General features: G+C 35.5%; 1 protein-coding gene across 1 annotated transcript in view; it reads right to left on the bottom strand.

Annotated features, from left to right (window-relative positions):
* Nucleotides 1-20,312, bottom strand: part of PIEZO2 (piezo type mechanosensitive ion channel component 2) — a 487,309-nt gene that overhangs the window by 279,373 nt on the left and 187,624 nt on the right. The gene's annotated exons all lie outside the window — the stretch shown is intronic.

Here is a 20,312-nt window from a genome sequence, read left to right as displayed (position 1 = left end):
ACATATTCATAGAGTCTGAGAAACATTTACACATTTACATCACTGCAGTGATTCTGCTTAATCAGAAAAACAAAGTAAACAGTAGATAATAGTTTTTTTTGACTTCCAATTAGCAATAGAGAAATGGGAATTTGGTGGAGTCCATACACACCTGTGGTGAATTCAGAGCCTGGGTAGCAGTAACCACTGAGGCATGAAAATACGCAGGGCCTGGAGTTAACTGAAAATCCTGCTAGACAATGGGAATAAACTGGAATCAAGTGGGTGTTTCTCACATTTTAGAAACAAGCCCATCTGGAAGTTAGAAGCCTAGGACACCGAACCTATGGCTCACAATTCCTGGGCAACACAGTATTCTTCAGGTACCTGGTGCTGGAGGTGAGGGGAGGAGCAATTCAAGACTCTAGCCATCCCTAGAGAGAATTCCCTCTGGAGATTTAGTCAGTAAACAAATAATAGTAACAATGAGAAGGACAAAGAGAAATACTTCTTTTTCATTTTCCCTTCATTTATTTTTAAAAGATAAAAGTAATTTGGGACTGTTTTCCACATTTTTAAAAACTGTCAAGCATTCATGACCCTAGCTTTTCTCTAAAGCTGAGAGTGACTAAAAAGTCTAATAGGGCCTCTCCTCTGTGGATTATTTGGCAGACCTGATCAAGGCAACATGAAATAATCCAGGAAGCTATGTTTCACCCTCCTTTTCCATCCTCTGCAGAGGTAGGCTTGCAGAAACACACCTGTTTGGATCAGAAGATCACATGTACATAACCCACTGAAGGTATAGTTGACATGAAATGTCTTGTAACACATCCACACAGATATAAAGAATAGATTGTATAAATTTCTTATGAATACTCTGCATCTCACATTGTCAACTTCTCAATACTACCTGTGCATACCAACACCTTTGAGAGACATCCAGTTTCTTCATATGCTCCTATTACCAACCTTTTATTTCATAAAATCACAAAGTTGCTTGAGAAATAGTGACTTTCTCAGGACAGTCAGATTTTTAGATTTAGAAAAGAACCTCTGATTTATTATAGCTCTAGTATAACAGACACCTACATTTATTTTATCTTTAAAGATTTTAATTATTTATTTTTAGAGAAAGAGAAAGAAAGGGAGAAAGAGAGGGGGTGAAACATCAATGTGCGGTTGCCTTTCATGTGTCTGCTACTGGGGACCTGGCCTGCAACCCAGGCATGTGCCCTGACTAGGGATCAAACCAGTGACCCTTTAGTTTCACAGACTGGCACTCAGTCTACTGAGCCACATCAGCCAGTGCTATATTTCTTTTTAAAAATACTAATTTGACATACTTTGAATAAAGTCAAATAAATGACATAAGCTTTTATGTCATCACAAAATAGTTTATATTTAAAGTCTTTATCATATTCTAGATACTTAGGAATACTAAAGAAATAATGTGATGACTCATATTGTTTCCTGAATCATTGTTAGAGCTGCAATATTTCTAGTTTCAGGGATGCATATTTTACATACAGAAACTTCTTAATATTTGTAAAAATCCCAAAATTATCAAATTGAAGTAAAATTAAGCTTTCGACCAGCTTTGAGATATTTGAGATCATAAGGCTCTGAGTTTGATGTTATGGAAATGCAGTTTCTCTGCATCTAATAGGCTGCTTATCTCCATTTTGTTTCATTCTTTTCTAGAGTTTTGTTCTGTTCTTTCATTTGGGTTATTTTTCTTTGTTTCCTCATTTTGGCAGCCTCCCTGTGTTTGTTTCTGTGTGTTAGGAAGAGCTTCTTTGACTCTGTGTCTTGATAGTATGACCTAATTTAGTAGGCGTCCTATAGGGTCCAGAGTGGGTACTACAGCAGCATAAAAAAGACTCAGGCAGAAATGAAGGATATACTAATTGAAATAAAGAACAATTTACAGGGAATCGACAGCAGAGTGGATGAAGCCAAGAATCAAATCAATGATTTGGAACATAAGGAAGAAAAAGACATCCAATTAGTACAGCAAGAATAAAAAAGAATACAAAATAAATGAGGACAGTATAAGCAGCCTATGGGACAACTTCAAACATTCCAACATTTACATGATAGGGGTACCAGAAGGAGAAGAGAAAGAGCAATAAATTGAAAACCTATTTGAAAAAAAATAATAAATGAAAACTTTCTTAATTTGGTGAAGGAAATAGATATACATGTCCAGGAAGCACAGAGAGTCCCAAACAAGAGGGACACAAAGAGGACCACAGCAAGTCACATCATAATTAAAATACCAAAGGTTTAAGATAAAGAGAGAATCTTAAAAGCAGCAAGAAAAAGAAGATAATTATCTACAAAGGAGTTCCCGTAAGGATGTCAGCTTATTTCTCAAAAGAAACTTTGCAGGCTAGAAGAGATTGGCAAGAAGTATTTAAATTGATTAAAAGCAAGGACCTCAACCTAGATTACTCTATCCAGTAAAGCCATAATTTAGAATTGAAGGGAAGCTTCCCAGACAAGGTGACGCTAAAGGAGTTTATCATCACCAAACCATTATTATATGAAATGTTAAAAGGATTTATTTAAGAAAAAGAAGATCAAAACTATGAGCATTAAAATGGCAATAAGTACATAACTATCAACAATTGAACGTAAAAAACAAACTAAGCAAACAAGCAGAACAGAAACATAATCATGGATATGGGGAACATTGGTATGGTGGCCAGCGGGGAGGAGGGTCTGGGGAAATGGGAAAAGATGAAGGGACTAAGAAGTACAAATTGGTAGTTACAGAATAGGCAGGGGGATGTGAAGAGCAAGTATAGGAAATGGAGTTGCCAAAGAATTTATATGCATGACCCATGGACATGAACAAAAGAGTGGGAATCATCAGAGGGAGTGCGGGTCCTGGGTATAGGGGGCAAAAAAGGAAAATTGGGACAACTGTAATAGCATGATGAATAAAAAAAGAAAAAAGAAAGGCAGTTTCTGCTTTTCATCTTTGTATTGAAATTAGAAAATCTTAAAAATGTTAAACTAATATAGTATATACTTTAAATATTAACATTGGTTTTATTCAACCAAATGCCCTTAGGAGCACCCAGCCCATGGCCTGTGGGCCACATGCTGCCCATGATGGCTATGAATTCAACCCAATACAAAAATTGTAAATTACTTAAAACATTATGAGATTTTTTGTGATTACGTGTTGCAATGTATTTAATGTGCGGCCCAACACAACTCTCCTTCCAGTGTGGCCCAGAGATGCCGAAAGGTTGGACACCCCTGCCTAAAATTTATTTAAAGTAGATAAAATATAGCTTTAAAAATTTTAACTGTATGATAGCAAGAAGTGAATCCTCTCATATGCCTAACTTCTAAGGTATTTTTCAAGAAACATTTATGGCTAGACTCTGCAAGAGAAGTAGAAATTCTCTAGTCTAAAAGCTATTATTTTTTTATACTATTGCTTATTTTCATTTAAATTCTAAAAAGTATTTAAAAAGTAAATAAATTAATTAAAAAAAATCATTTCAGAAATGAAGACTAAACTAAAAGTGGTTACACACACACACACGCATGACTTTAGAGAAAGAATATATAGAAAGGATATAATGTTAAAAATCAAAAGAAAATGAAAAGAGATATAAAAGAGGATTAAAAAGAAAATAGACTATAACATTGAAAGATAGGCAGGATCTAACATATGAAAATCAAGATCATGAAACAGAACACATATTTAAAAAAGGATTCAACAAAACTTCTCTGAGAAAAAGAGAAGTTGACAGTACATATTGTAAGATACTCTGTATATAATGATAAAAGATCCAGAACAGAAAACACCCAGTCAAGTTTAGAAAAATAATTAAATATTTTTAAAACAGAAAAAAGGTGGGTGGGAGGAGTTTGAGCTTTTAGGCAAAAATATCAAAATACTTAGAAAGGAAATTGGATTGTTGTTAGACTTTCTGGCATCAGTACTTTATACTAGAAGACAATAAAGAAATAAAAAAAATTAAATAAATAAATAAATAAATTCTAAAAAGCGATTAAAAACATGAAGAGTAGCATTTCCAGCTCTAAAATGTTCATTTTTTGACAAAGCATATTTAATACTTTAGGTGACCCCAAGAAGTAATAGAGTAATAGCAATCATACTTGCTGTGGACACAAATAAATAAATTTTCCAACTTTGTGGTAAGCATCTATTTTTACCTGATTGGTTTTTATGAATCAATTGTCTGTTTGTTTTTCCTGAGTTGATGACTTAGACTAATAAAAGTCCCCTAATCCTAGTTTGTAAATTATATTCTCATTTTTTCAAAAAATATTATTAGGGCATCACTGGACCAGGCATCCTAGTACAATATTTGTACCAGCTCGCCCAGTGACCTTGGTAAAGTGACATAACTATTGTGTCTCTGCTTACCTCTGAACTGAAAAGTTTGGACTGAATAACCTATAACGTTCCATTTTGTAGAAGAGCTCATTATTCTGTGGATGAAGACATTTCAAAATAAGTCAGCATGTATATAATATAATTCCCAGGAGATACCCATTAAAATGCTGCTCCTAGGTAGCCTCTTAAGTTAACAAGGGATATAGGCAGTTTTGCACCCTTACACTGCTAGGGATCTAACTCCACGTAGGGAATTTGAATTCAGTAGAGAAGGATTTTTTTCAAGAGTGCTAGAAGGCCACACTTATCCAACCTTAAATATAAAGTCAATATGGCTAGATGTTGTTATGTCTGAGATTAAATAAATTTAAACAAATAACAAAGAAATAGACACAAGGACTTTCCCTAGAGATCCATTAATGAAAACATCTCACAACCAAACATCAGTATCAAGAGTGTTGTCTTCCCCTGGAGGACATATATAAGTGTAGGTGAATTGCTGCACAATTTAGGCTATGTGAAAAGCCATGCAGAAACACACCCTCATTCTCCTAACACTCACACTTTTTTTGGGGGGGTCCAAGAACCTAGACCAATGACTATAAAAACTACATTAGCAAGACAATAACTCTGTTATGGGTTTATCCTGATCCCCTAAATTGCAACTGAATTAAAATTCTTTCCAGATGCCCTGTTCCATGAAAAAGTCTTAAAAGGATTGGAAAAGAATAACATCCCAAGCTGTTTGCAGTAGGTAAAATTGCCCTTCAGCCCATCAACCTACCATCTCCCCTTTGCCCCTTCCACAGCTTTTCCTTAGGATTCATTGCCCCCCTGCTCCCCATAGCCTCCTGCTGACAATTGACATTTTCTTTCCAAGCATTCTCGATTTTCCCACAGCACTCCTGTAAGTAGAGAACTGTCAAGACTGGGAGTCCAGGGGTTACAAAAAGGATTCACTCTTGCTCCTCTATTTGGGATTCATGGTTAATTATCATCCATTTATGCAGTTGTGATGGTTTCTTGTAATCTTCCCATCAGTTCAGGTGACCCTTTTATGATGTTCTAGAATGAGACTCTGCTGCTTCATACAGCTAGGCTACATTTTTCCTCCTCCTTCTACCTTTCCTTCCTCCACAGAAAGAGTTTCAGTAGTCACCCTGAGATGCAGTATCATCTCTATTTTGGACTTGTAATTCTATCCCAATATATGTCAGTCATTGAACCTCTTTAAATGGATGGACTCTTTCTAGAGATCCCTTTCTGTGAGCACATATTAGTAACATAAGGGACCACTTTGTCCACTAAGGTATAAACTGACAGCTATTTGTTGTAACATCCAGGAAAGCTCCATTGTGTCATGAAATGCATACACCTGCATCATCTTAGGAACTCTAAAATATTAGAGTTGGCTCTGGGGCTATAACCATACCAGAAACATTCCTCCAATCAAGATTAAATAAAAATGTCCTTAAGAATCAGTTTACTATGAGATGATTAGACAGTTCTTAAGATAGTAGCATTACTCAATGTACTAAAAGCAACAATCCTGTATCTCTGCATAGAGTCTAATTGAAGAATTTCATCAAATACATATCAAATTTAAAGTCAATATCTTGACCAGATGCATAATATCTAGAAAACATCAAAGACAGTTTTCCATGTTAATTGGTCATGCTAATAGCAATAAGAAAAAATCAATGTCTTTTATACATTTTATCTTCTGTTTTCCCCAAACAGATAGCAGTACTGATTCACACTAACATAATTCATGAAAGAATGACACATAACAACAAGTAGCAATTAAGAGGGAGGCTGAGTCTGAAAATATATACTATAATATTACCTTTACCAGAAGGTATTTTTTCATTTCATGGTTTTATATTAATACATACACATAGTTATATATTACTCTGAAATTAAGATGACTGAGCATTTCAATAGAAGCCACTTCAGGCTATTATCATCTGCATTTCAAAATCATCTAAGATATATATTTTCTACTTGCATTTTGTTTTTTCAAACTTATCCAGCATCTTCTCCAAATGAAACTTCAAGTTTCACAATAAAAAGAAACAGAAGGGGGACTAGAACACAGGAGAAAAAGAAGAATCAGGAGAAATATATGTATTAAAGAAACAGACTCTACAAGGTATTTAAGAAACCAACTTTCCGCCAGGCCTCAGAGAAGAGTGCCTTGTGCATGAGCAAGCTCACCTAATGGTATCAAACAACGACTTATTTAAGCAATGCTGATGGAAAAAGGTCGTAGCCATTTTTGGAGAAAAAAATTCACTCTTTGAAGTCTCTATTCAAAATAAACTCCAGGTGAATTAAAGAGTTGCCTATATATTAAATTATTAAAAAACAAGAAAAATAGAGTAAAATACATATCCACTTTTTAAATTTACAGCATTGAAGCAATAAGGAAAAAATAGGAGTGATGAATTACAATAATAAAAGTGAAAAACTAATGTAATAAAATGAACAAAACTCAATTTTAGAAGTCAATCTTGTAAAATATATTTACAAAGAATAATATGAGCAACTATATGAGCAAGTCTTCCACAAAAATAAATATAATTAGTTACATAATAAAAAATATTTGTTTTCACCAACAATTATTTTTAGAAAAAGCACTGGGTTATTAAAAATCTACTAAAGTTGCAAAAGTACTTTATTCAAATGCTGATGAGATTTTAATAAATATGATACACTTTTAAAATTTTTTCCTTTGTTGAGGTGAAATTCATGTACCACATTATTAACTATTTAAAATGAACAATTCAGTGGCATTTAATATATTCATAGTGTTATACAACCACCACCTCTATCTACTTCCAAAATATTTTCATCACCCCTGAAGAACACCCGATACTCATTAAATACACACTCCCCAGTGCACCCTCCTCACAGCCTCTGGCAACCACAAATATGCTTTCCACCTTTATGGATTTGGTTATTCTGGATACTTTAATAAATGGAATCATAGCATATTTGAACATTTGTTTCTGGCTTCCTCACTTAGATAATGTTATTGAGGTTAACCCATGTTGTAGTTTAAATCAACTTCATTCATTTTTGTGGCTGAATAATATTCATGCAAATATATCACATGCGCACACACACACACATATCACATTTTGTTTATCCATTCACATTTTGATGGATATTTAGGTTGTTCCCACCTATTGGCTATTATGAATAATTCTTCTGTGAACATTTGTAAGTATCAGTTTGAACACCTGTTTTCAATTCTTTTGAGCATATACCTAGGAGTAGAATTGCAAATCATATAATAGCTCTGTTGAATATTCTGAAGAACCACAAAATGGTGTTCCATAAATGCTGCACCTTTTTACATTCCTTCCAGCAATGCACAGGGACTCCAGTTTCTTAATACCCTCACCAATATTTCCTATTGTCTATTTTTTTTTAATTATAGCCATTCTAGTGGATATGAAGTGGTATTTCATTGCAGTTTTAATTTGCATGGCCTTAATAACTATTGATGGTGAGCATTTTTTTATGTACTCTTCAGCCATTAGTATATCAGAATGAGGCTGTGAGTAAAGATTTTTATGAGGTTTCATGGGGCTCCTAGGCTATGAAGCTTATGATACATTTAAAAAATCTATCTATTTCTCCATCCATCCATCCACCCATGCATCCATCATCCATCTAATCATTTATTTCTTTTTACAGGTAGCATTCCAAGAGGTATAAGCACATTGATGAGCAGTATGGTCAATACGGGAAGAGGGAAAATAATATTCAATTTTTTAACCTAGTAAATCTATTCCTAAAATTTTATGCTAGATAAACAACAAATTTCAATGTATAAATGCTCACAATAAAATTAAACAACAAAGATCAAAACCACCCAAAGAAAATTTTGAAACATTTTTTATGTATCAACATGAGAGAAGATTATGCCAGAAATGAGATATTTATAAATATTTATATGGAAACATAACACATAGTAATAAAGAATTCTGGTTTTCATCCAGGTAATCCAGGTTTGATGCCAGTCATAGGGACATGGATTTCAGGACATATAAGGTCCATGAGGGCAGGGGTCCTTGGTTTGTTCACTAGAGTAGTCCAAATCTAAAACAGTGTCTGGTGCATAACAGGTTATCAGTACATGTTTGCTGAATCAATGCATACATGGATGAATTAATAACTACAGAATGTAAATCAAAGTGCATATGGCATATAAAATGTAATAACAAAAATGAAAATATTCAACCAGCTCTTTTATTGACATCTGGAATTAAATCCAAACTTTTGCCCTTCCCATTGGAATTATTATCTCCTATTTCAATAAAGCACATTATTCTTCTCCAGCTCCCCAAGACAGAAATCTAGGTATCATCACCTCGTTTGCTAACACCCCATTCCTAAACTACCCGGTCCCCAGATCATTGATTCCTCCTCCTTAATACCTCTCCAGTGTCCTCATTTCTCTTCACCATCATCAGCACCGTTGTTTCCTTATGAATTACTGGCAGAGCACACAAAATGGTTTCCTGCTTTCAGTCTTGCCCATTTTCAATCCATTCTTCACACAGATGGCCAGTGTGTATTTTTCTAAAGCACAAATCTTAACATTTTTCTCCTTTGCTTAAGAGTTGCCAAAACATCCCCATTGCCCAAAAGAAAACCCACAGTTCTTGATATAGTTTACATTAGAAACCCTCAATATTGTGTACAGATTTAATAATCAACACAGTGGTTAAACAATATACTACTGCCTAGGTGCCATCTAAAAAACTGTTTCAGTAGATTTGGAGTGAAGCCAATGCATAGGAATTTTACAAAGGAACCTTGCAGGTAATTCTACTGTACAACAAAGGTTAGAACCCATGGGCTTATACAGCCCTTTGTGCTTTGGCTACTACTTAACTCTTTGTGTCCACTTTGGTTACTCCCGCTCTCACATTCCAAACCCCAGCCATAATATCTTTCTTCTCTTAGTTCTTGAAATATGCTGTGATCTCTTTTGTTTCTGAGTTTTTATACTTCCTTTGTCTTTTAAGTGGAATGGTCTTCCCATTCTCTTAGGCAAGACTACGTGTACTCTTTCTTCAGGTTTCTGCTTCAACATTACCTCCTCCAGGGAGATGTCTACCCCAGACTGAAGTAAATACCCATTGTATATATTTCCACTGTTCTTCGTACATTCTCAAGAATAGTGCTATATCAAACTCTATTACTGTTGTTCATTTATTTGTCTGCTTCCACCTTCCACCAGTAGACTGTAAAGTTTGTGAGGGCAGGTACTGTGATGTCTGTTGGCTGCTAAGCACAGAGTGAATGCACACAGTAGACATTTAATAAGTAGTTATTAAGTAAACCAATATGTAACAGAATTAAAACTAGTTTTCTTTGTGGTTGTTATAGTATCTACTTTATGGGAAAATATTTTCTAAATGAACAATATAAGATATCATAATCATCATTATAATTTAAATATAACATTTTTTCAAATTTATCAATTAAGGAGACAAATACAGAATAATATTTTTTTGAGGAGTACCTATAAAAAAATAGGATTGCAATGAAAGTATCATCCTCCTGATCTGCAAAACTTAGAAGAAAGAAATTTGTGCATGCTCTATCTTGACCTGGTTAATGTAATTTATATATCAAGAGTACTTTAGGTTTTATTATTATCCATTGGCATTGGGGAAGATGCAACCATCACATGAAAATTTTTGGAAATCAGTAATCACACTTCATTTCATTGAGTTCCCCTGTTGCTTTTTGGGCTTTGCAAAAATGATCACAGATTTTAAAACTGGAGATTATATACTAAATAACAATGCAAGACAATAAAATAAAGGCATTTGAAACCATAATTATCAATATGACACACATGTTTGCAAAGCAAGCATTTTTCTTTTTCAAAGAATAAATAATAAAGCAATATGAAAACATATGTCCAGAAATGTATTATAACATTTTATAGTAATACCTTTACTGTTAATATTCTATATACAGAGTGGGACAAAAGCAGGTTAACAGTTGTTTGTATGGAAAATAATGCAATAATTAATAAATAATGATACAAGAATAAACTCTCTGTGTTTCACTCACAACTGTAAACCTACTTTTGCCCCACCATATATATCTATATCCTGCAATGAGAATCTCAGGAAATGTTTAAATGTCTCTAACAATGAATGTAAGAGATAAATTACATTAGCAAGTTTTTGTCAATCTCCCACATCTCTGAACACATTTTTATTGCATGAAATCAAGAGGAATTTTCTAAATCCAAACTCCTGTTTTAAGAAAGAAATGATTTTCATTGATGAATGCACATACCTAAACCTTAAAATATAAATCAGTTTTGTAAGTCTGAAGGATAACTAAAGTATGTCATACAATTAATATTTTCTGGAATGTGATGACAATACTTGGCTCAATTTCGCTGCCTCCATTATGCCCTTGAAATACCCTTCCATTACACCAGGAGTATGAAAACATACAGTTATAGCTTTATGTTGTCCATCTATAATTTTGAGGTTAAGCTTATTCCCATACCACACAGACTTATCTTAGTGCTTTTATGGTAAATAATTTACACTAGAAATGCTGCATCATGAAAGTGAGGTTAGGGAAATTGTTATTTAAGCAAACACAATCGATCCCAAATCATTTTAAATTTCCTGCACTATGATTTATCTTACAGCGAGGATTGGTGGGGAGCAGATGGGCTTGAGAAGAATGGCATGACTATTTTTCACTTGCAGGCTTTCTTTCTCTCCTCAATTATTAATGAGGCTGCCTTGCCAAAGCACACCCACCCCTCATAACTCCCTTTCTCCTCTTCTATCTTTGCTACTTCCCGCATTGTCTTTCTCTTTTTCTTACTAATTTCCCTAAATCCAAATGAAATCTAAATTTTCTTCCCCAAAAGAAATCAAATACCAACTTTCTTTACTTGGTACATAATTTTTAAAGAGAAATAAAAGCCTGTATATGAGAAGGTCATTCTCATATTTCCTCAGGAACTGAAAAGACAGGACCCTTGGTCAGTGTGGCTCACTTGTTTGGAGCATGGCACCCTAGGCAAAAGGTTGTGGATTTGATTCCTGGTCTAGGCATGTATGGGAGGCAACCGATTGATGTTTCTCCCTTACATCGATATTTCTCTCTTTCCCTTCCTCTCTTCCTTCCAATAGAAAAAAAAAATGTCCTCAGGTGAAGATAGAAAAAAAAATCAAAAAAGAAAAGAAAAGAGAGGGAAATAACAGCAATTATCAGTAAGGTTTTCAGTAGGTAACTGGACAGCAGAGAGGGGAGCAGGTTCCTGGCAGAGAGAGGACATCAGCACACTATCGTTTTTCTCATTGGTGGCTCAGCCACGGAGCTAGATGGTGAGCCATCCACTGAAAACTGGTCACAAGAGAGTCATCCAGTTTCATCTTTGTCACATTTTTTTTGCTGCTATTTACCAGCTTATTCATTCTTCAGACAAACATTGAGCAGTATACTATACATGAGGATCTTTGGTAACTGCTCAGTTTACAAAAATAAATAAAACACAATAGTTCCAACCTTCAATCTGGCCATATTCTAATGGAAGAATATATAAAATTAGTAATTATAACTCAGCATGAAAAGTTCAATGACCGATGCTTGGAGTATTTGGGGAACTGAAAGGCACCTGACCAGTCAGCTCAGGTCTCCGGGAGAAGGCAGTCAGTACTAAAGAATGGGTCTACTGAAGGAGGGGAAGACAGGTGGTGTGGATAAGAGCATTCTCCCAGGGGAATAACAAGACCAAAGGTATGGGCAAGAAATAGGAAGATTGTAAGATTTAGGAGTGAAAGGCAGAAATCAAACTAGTGAGGTCACCCTTGCCCCTCCCTGCACCTCTTCTTCCCCTGTCTGGATGAGCCCACTGATCTGCACACAGCCACAGAACAGCCATAGGAAGCCAGCACCCTCCTTGGTGATGTTGCATGCTGTTGTCACCTTTTCATCTAAGCAGAACCTAACTCTTCTCTGGCTGTTTGTTTTATCTGCAATGAGTAAAATATCAAGTACCTTGCAGAACTATGATGCAGAACTGAGATGTTATAAATACACTGGTCCATCATGGGCATTATACACTGAAGCAATTATCATTACTCATTTACAGGAAAAGTTAGAACCAAAAAGATTTTGTATATAAAAGAAAAACAACAAACAAACAAGAAGGAGCCAGATGTGAGCTATCGTGAGACAGAGAAAGAGTGAAAAAGATTTATTGGAGTGCTTGATATGTGCCAGGAACTATAAACATTTTACTTCATTCAGGGATGAGATTAAAATAATATATGGTAAGGAAAAAGGCTGTATATGTCAGTAGAATCAAAACCCCAAAGCAAAGAAGGGGCACATCTGTTTTAAGAAAAAGGATGTCACAAGCAATAGATCTAATATTTCAGGTAAGAAAAGATCTACATGACAAACACAATTTTAGCTGATGGGAAGGACAATTACTAGAGCAAAGAAAGCCACAGCCCCATGATGTTTGGCATTAAGGGGCCATAGCCATCCCACCTGATAAGACACTGACACTCTCTTAGCCAAAAACACTGAGGAGCTGAGCAGAAAGCAGAGTGGAGGAACTCAAGACGGATCTTGAAAAAAGACAGGTGTGATATCACAGATGCTTCAAATATTTGAAACACTGTTGGGTAGAGAAAGGATTAGACTATTTATGTGCAGGATCCAGATCTTAGGGGTTCACATTTCAGATATTTTCACATACCAAAAGGCATCCCACACACTCTTTTTGATTTATTAACTGACTGACATCTTCAGGATAAAAGTCTCCAATTTTCTCAAGCTTTAAAAATGCATAGTAAAACCACTCACAGGCCAAAAGACCTTGGTAGTTGGCAAGTTGACACAGGGCCTATGGAAGGACAACCTGCCACCCCTACCCCAAAGCACTGTGGGCAGGGAAATGGATCAGGCAGGACTAGGACACGTCCCCAGCAGTAAATGTCCATCCACGCATCCAGCCAGGCAGCTCCTGTAGTGGCCCATTGCTGTCTCTTAGGGGTGAAGATATTCTTTTTTTTAGTGGTTTATAACAAATATTTACCAAGTAAACCACACTGAGTTACTACCAACCATGAATAATTTACCTATAGTTAGTATATCAGATTAATTACCATTTTACCACATACCCCAAATTTACATGTCCTATTCTTTAAAATCTATTTAACCAAATTTCTCCATTAAGTTCTACTTAACATCTTATAAGGCTGGATAATGTACTGGAAAGAATATGGGTTGTAGAGGCCAAGAGACCTCAATTTGAATTATGTTTCTGCCACCAATTGAGTTACCTATGGCATGATATTTTCTGCCTTCAGTCCTCACCTCTATATCAGTAATATGGAAGGGAGAGCTGCTACTTTTTAAGACATATGGTGAGGAAAAAAGTGAGATATGTATAAAGGGTTAGTTTACTTCACACACACACCCACACACACACACACACACACTAGCTTCTTCTCTTCCTAATAGTTCCATCCTTTATTATTTTCTTCTTAAATTCTACATTATAGAAAGGGTAACATATAGTGAATAATATTGTATATTCCTCTGTGATGGAGGACAAAACATGGATGACAAGCTGTGGGGTAGATAAGGGAATGAAGATAAAACCAAAACATATTCACAGCAGACCCAACATTTCAGCCATGGACCAGGTAGGGTGAAAAACCCCAGTGAGAAGGTGCTGAAGAGAAGAAAAAGTGCTGAGAGAGAGTGTAGAGTCATTAAGCATACACGTCATTGGCACCAATCAACCAGCACCATTTCACCCTGTTATCTGGGATTTCATTTGTACAACATAGAGTTGGTATAAACCCAAATATAAAAATTAGTAAGAAATTGAGTTAAAGGTTGTAGTAGAGAATTGTTTGATACCATGTAAGTTCCATGTGTTTCATAATTTCCAAGTATCATGTGACTGCATATGATTTGGAGATAAAATTTTGTTCTGAGTTGTTTCTGCCATCTTGTAGTATGTGACCTTGAGCAAGAAACATGACTCCTCTAATAATAGTAGCAGTAACAACAACAATAATAATAGCTTATACTTATAAGCACTTGTTATGGGTCAGGCACTGTTAAATGCATAGCCTGTATTAACTCAATGCCCACAACACTTTGAGATGGCAGACTATCATTATCTTCATTCTACAGTGAAGAAACTGAGATGCAGATGAGTGACTTGTCACAATCACATAAGGTCCTAAATTTACTTATATATTGGACAGTATAAACAATTCTAATGAAAAAATATTTCTCACAGTAAAATGAGATATCCTGATAAATGCTATATAAACTAAGCTTCACTACATAACCATCCAATAAAAATCAAAATATCAACAAGGCACTGGCCTAGGAGATTTTCATGCTGGTGGGATTTCTCTTCCTCATGGTCCTACCCTGTCAATTCTTTCCCTTGCCTGAGTCTAGCTTTTGCATATAAAAACTGAACGTATTCTTTATTCCAAGAAAATAGACTCTATTCAATATCATGTTACCAGAGCTCTCATGCAGCAATGCTTTCTATCCAGAGTCTACTGATCAAAAACCAGTCTTAGGCTGGAAGAGCCTTGCCCACAGTGCTGAATGTGGCTGGCACATGCCTAAGTGTGTTGGTGGATGGAAAAAGCATTTGCTTCCATCACCAGGGGCTGAAGGAAACAACATTTAAGGCTAATTTTGCTTATTATAAATGTAATTGGAAGGTGTATATATGATTCAGATGCTTTTAGAGTATTGCAGTTAAGAAACAAATTCTGGAACAGGTGGCCAGAAGAATTGCAATGTTTTTAAATTGTTGTATGGAAGGGGTAGTACTTACTTTCAGCAAACTAGCAAGGGAGAAGAGAAGAAAAGAGAGATCGGAAGCATCAAGACTTTCCTAGAAGCCACCCCACAGGGCCTCCAGGCCAACTTGCATAAGAAAGCAGGTGGCAGAAAGTGATTTAAAAGCACAACTCTTAAAGCAGGTGTGGGTCTAGTTTCCTTTTAAATATTTTATCCCTCAGCCCATAAATTCAAACTCTTCCCTCCACATTACTGTTTCAAATATGAAAAATAAAAACAAAGAATGTCCTTAAGCCATGCAATTATTTTATGAAGATTTACCTGTCAGGTTACTGAAAATCCAGGGATCCATCTCCAATTACCATGATTAACGATGAGCAAAGCATGGGATGAATTTCTGTCTATGAGTGCCAAGACACAAGCCACTGGCACTGAAAAACAGAATGTCTACCAGATTGGCTCACTCCTTGTGTCCACCCAACAATCATTGGGATGGGATGCTGAACCACCAGGCCCATGTCTGTCTTTTGGTCACATGCTCTCGTGTCATACATTGGGGCTCAGCATTGGGAACATCATATGTTTTGACAATAGTATGGCATCAGGATTAAGTACTATTAAGGTCTATAATAACCTCTTGGTCAATTGGCTTCTGAGTCAAATTCTCTATGCTCTTAGAAAGAGAAAAGTTGATATTCTAGATGCCCTTCTCCCAAACAGAAAGAAAGCGTCTGACCCTCCGGAGACAACTCATCTAATAAATGCTGCAATTGTATGAACCCAAGGAAACATTCAATTCTTATAAGCACAATATTCAAACAAGAGAAAATACCAAGATACTAAATACCAGAAACTTTTACTTAAGTCTTTTGAAACTAAACTAATTCAAAGTCCTAGGAAATGCAATGTGGAACCAATCCTAAATAAGTGATAAATAGAGTTTCACAAAGAAGAGGAAAGAAAGTGAAGACTCAGACACATCAGTGCTCACATCCCAGCTCAGAAACTTGGTAGGTTGGACAACTCTCAGAGCCTTGTTTTTCATCATTAGTTATTCTCAATACTACCCTCATCCCTCCTTCATCCATCATTACTCTCATCCCTACCTCAACATGGCATGCAGACTGGGCACTGCATTTGTACAAAAGAAGGGTAGCTCCTTGGAGAGAGAGATCATGAAAAGGCACAGCCCTACAGGTGCAATCTTGGTCAGCTGACCATCCTTTTTGGAGGAATAAAATGATTCTTCTTTCTCAAGCTGGATCCAGCCTGGAAGAACATGCCCAGCCAAAGATCAGTGCCTAGGACAGCATGCAGCTCCCACTTACCTCCTCAGGCCTACAGGCAGTACACAGCTGTTCACCTGCACAGCCCTACCCACCCCCTTTTAAAAAAATGGAATGTGGTCATATGTATAGAATCCTCTACTTAAAGCAAATTTGTAACTAGAAAAGCATAGTCATTAATTGGAAAAGGAATATAATGATCCTTGGAGCCCTACAGCTGGTAGGTGCTCTACAAATAGTAGCTATTATCACCACACATTTTTCCTTTATAGTTTTGAACTCAAAACTTTCTTTGAATCAATAGCGTGCCTTGGCATGGCACAAGAATCCAGACTGGCCTTGAAATTTCACTAACATTGACACACATCCACCACTCATTCAAACAAACTACTTCTATGGAATCTGTAATGACATAATTGAAACCGGGTTTACATTTGTTTAAATAGTATAGTTTTGATGGAATGAAAATATTTTAGTAAGCGGCGCAACACATGTTTGAGGAAAATTTACAGAGTTCTCCCCTGCCCCATCGATTTCCTCACTTACCTATAAGAGCACCGTTTTGGAAATGAAAAAGAGAGCGAGAAAGAGGGGGAGGTGTGTTAAGTTTCAGTTCTGCACAATGGCACCTTTAACAAACCTGCCAGCTAGTCAAAAACTAAATAGGCTGGTTTGAGAAAATCTTTACTACTGCCAGTTAATATTCACAGGGCTCTAGGGGAACAAGAACTTCCAATGACTCAATATTTATAAATGCTACTGTTGTCCCCCAAACATGTGTCTTAGATTCCTGAGGAATACTAGGAGCTTTTGCCAAAGTAAGGGTGAGGGTATGTGAGTTTTAAATAGGGAGAGGAGCAGTTAGGAAAACAAAATTAAACACATATAAAATGAGCACTTGGTGGTCTTGAATTTGAATACCACTTGAATATGATTGGGAAACCCGACCTGTCTGGGTTATTTCACTTTAATTTACCAATGTCTTAAACATACAGAAAGCATCCAAAATGCACAACACTACTGGCCAAGACACTTTTTGTCCTTTTATTTGAAATTTTGCTACTTTACATCTACTAATGCCAAGAAAGGCTAAAGTCTCAATGTGTGGTATCAAAAGAGCTGAGTTTGTGTTTACAACTCTGGTGGTATAATCGAAACTCCAAACACTCAAGAAACAATAACATTAGTGAAGTGAAGTCAACTCTAAATTAAAAGTCAGTGTTTCCATTACCCACTCTAACAGTATTTTCAGGATTTTATATAACTTGATCATTAAAAAATGCCCTAGGCTGAAAACCTGGTCTGTGTCAATCTTGGACTAAAATAGTTTGTAAAGCTCTGAAGTTTGTTTGCCCTACTCTTTTATCCATTTTCAAGAATGTATTACTTTTAAATGCTGCACATGAAACTAACCCCAAAAAATTCTAATACTCAATGAGCCAATGCTGTTGCATGCATCACTCGTTTTTCAGAAGAAATTTATGACTTCTGTAAACTCACTTTCAAGATGCTTATGGCTGGAAGTAAAGAGCTCAAATTCTTTTTCTAACTCAATCTTTAGCACATCCCTTCTCTGTAGATTAATGTTTCTCTTATGTCTTTATTAGATTGGCTCTTTGTGGAACAGAAGAGTTTTTACATGGGAGTGTCAAAAAAGAAAGGTAGGATGATACATTAGATTTAGATATGTTCAGGTGATGCTACAGTGAAGATATCAGTAGAGGGAAATGTGCATGAATCAAAACATCTTTGAAAGAGACATGACTATACCTTGGTATCTAGAAGCCCAAATATTTAGGCTGTGAGTTTAGAAGAGGCAGATCTAACTCCCCATGATTAGGGTGCAAAGAATGCCTAGGAAGAGGCATGTCAAAAGGGCAGTTCTGACTGCACCTGAGATGGCCTCCACTTTTCACCACTGAGAAATACAGACTTCTTCACGATGGGACTGTAGGGCCTACCCAAAGTATCTAGGTAATTTGGATCCTTGCCTGAGAAGGAGGAAACAAAGCAAGAATAAACTTACATGTGTTTGTATGTTAAAGTTTGTATGTCTTTCTGTCTGTCTATCTGTCTGGACCTTATAGAGAAGAATTTACATAGAATAAATACATTTTTAAAGGTAAAAAATAAATATTGTTTTAACATCACATTATTACATATTTTAAAAAAATTTTGACTCCTCTAAATTTGGGAAGAACCACCATTTTGAATAAAAATAGAAACACCTAGACTCTTTGGGTCAGAAGAAATGATGAATTTCACTTCCTAATCTAGATACTTGCAGTAAATCCTTTCTATATTATCACTTAGACCCTAAAAATATTTGTAAAAATAGGCAAGATATACATAGTTATAAACTCAAAATATAAAAATCTGATGATTTGTGCCTTGACCGGTGTGGATTAGTTGGTCAGGTGTCTTCCCACAAAACAAAAGGTCACCAGTTTGATTCCCAGTAAGGGCACAAGCCTGCCTCGCAGGTTCTTTTCTCTCACACATTGATGTTTCCCTACATCTCTTTCTCACTCCTTTTTACTTTCAAAAAATAAATAAATAAAATCTTTTTTTAAAGCTAGATGATTTGTAATATACCTGTGACTAAATACTTTCAGTAATGAAGAACTCTTTATTCATAAAATAGACTTTCATTCAGACAACACTTATGGTTCAAAACTTCTTCACTATGTTTCTGAGAATAATACTTAAAAATTTGCAAAGGACTTTTTGTTGAGAAGCACTACAAAATATCACTGATATCATTTCTACTAAGTCCTTGAAAGATTTGAACCTGGCCAGATGTAATAAATACTCTTTACCATTTTAAGTTCATTTACATTTAAGCACTGTATTTTAACACATTTTTAATAATAAAGCCACTTCTTCCAAACATTAAAAAATCACATCTTTATAATGGAATACCATTCAGCCATGAAAAGGGATAAAGTACTGATACATGCTACAACATGCATGAACCGTGAAAACATCATGCTAAGTGAAAGAAGCCAGATACAAAAGGTCACATGTTGCATAATTCTGCTTAGATGAAATATCCGGAATAGGTAAATATAATACAGGCAGAAGAAGGAATGGGGAATAACTATTTATAGGCATAGGTTTTACTTTTAGGGAGACAAAATTGTTCTGGAATTAGATAGTGGCAATGATTGCACAGCCAAATAACTACTGAATAATATTCTTTAAATGGGTGAATTTTATGGTGTATAAATTACGTATAAGTTTTTAAAATAATAACCATATCTTAAGTCAAAAATCATTTTGATAGGCATCATTATCCAAGGAACTCTGAACTCAATAAAATGGCTAAAATGTATATTAACTTTAGCTCTGTAAAGTTTAGTTCTATAGTTACTCAGTGAGAGATACCAAATAGTTTATAAATTTGTTTTTACTAAAGAATGTCTCATTATGTATATGTTAATACTCTTTGATTTGTAAAGAATTTTGACCCTCTTTTTATTTTACAAGGAAGTACAGATTTACTTCAAATTACTTATGCTTGCACTTATGGAAAATCAGGAAATTTCCAACTCACAAATGAGCTCTTCAAAGAAAAAGAGACAACTTAAAACTGTTATTATAGTCTATTTCAAATTTCTCAGGGTTTCTTGAGGTTTAACTTGAAAAATATGAATTGTATCCCATCTACCTGAAATGCTTTTTTTTTCCAAATTACAATCATATAGCCCACAAAAACTGAAGTAGAATTTATCTGAAGGCAAGTTAACTTTGGAAAGATGATATTACTTCGGTGAAGCATAGATGTGTTGAATCTTTATGATCAT

The sequence above is a fragment of the Pteronotus mesoamericanus genome, unplaced genomic scaffold (assembly GCF_021234165.1).
Source record: "Pteronotus mesoamericanus isolate MK-2021 breed Mesoamerican mustached bat unplaced genomic scaffold, CSHL_Meso_final scaffold_118, whole genome shotgun sequence".
Lineage (NCBI taxonomy): Eukaryota > Metazoa > Chordata > Mammalia > Chiroptera > Mormoopidae > Pteronotus > Pteronotus mesoamericanus.
This window is presented reverse-complemented; position numbering and strand designations above follow the sequence as displayed.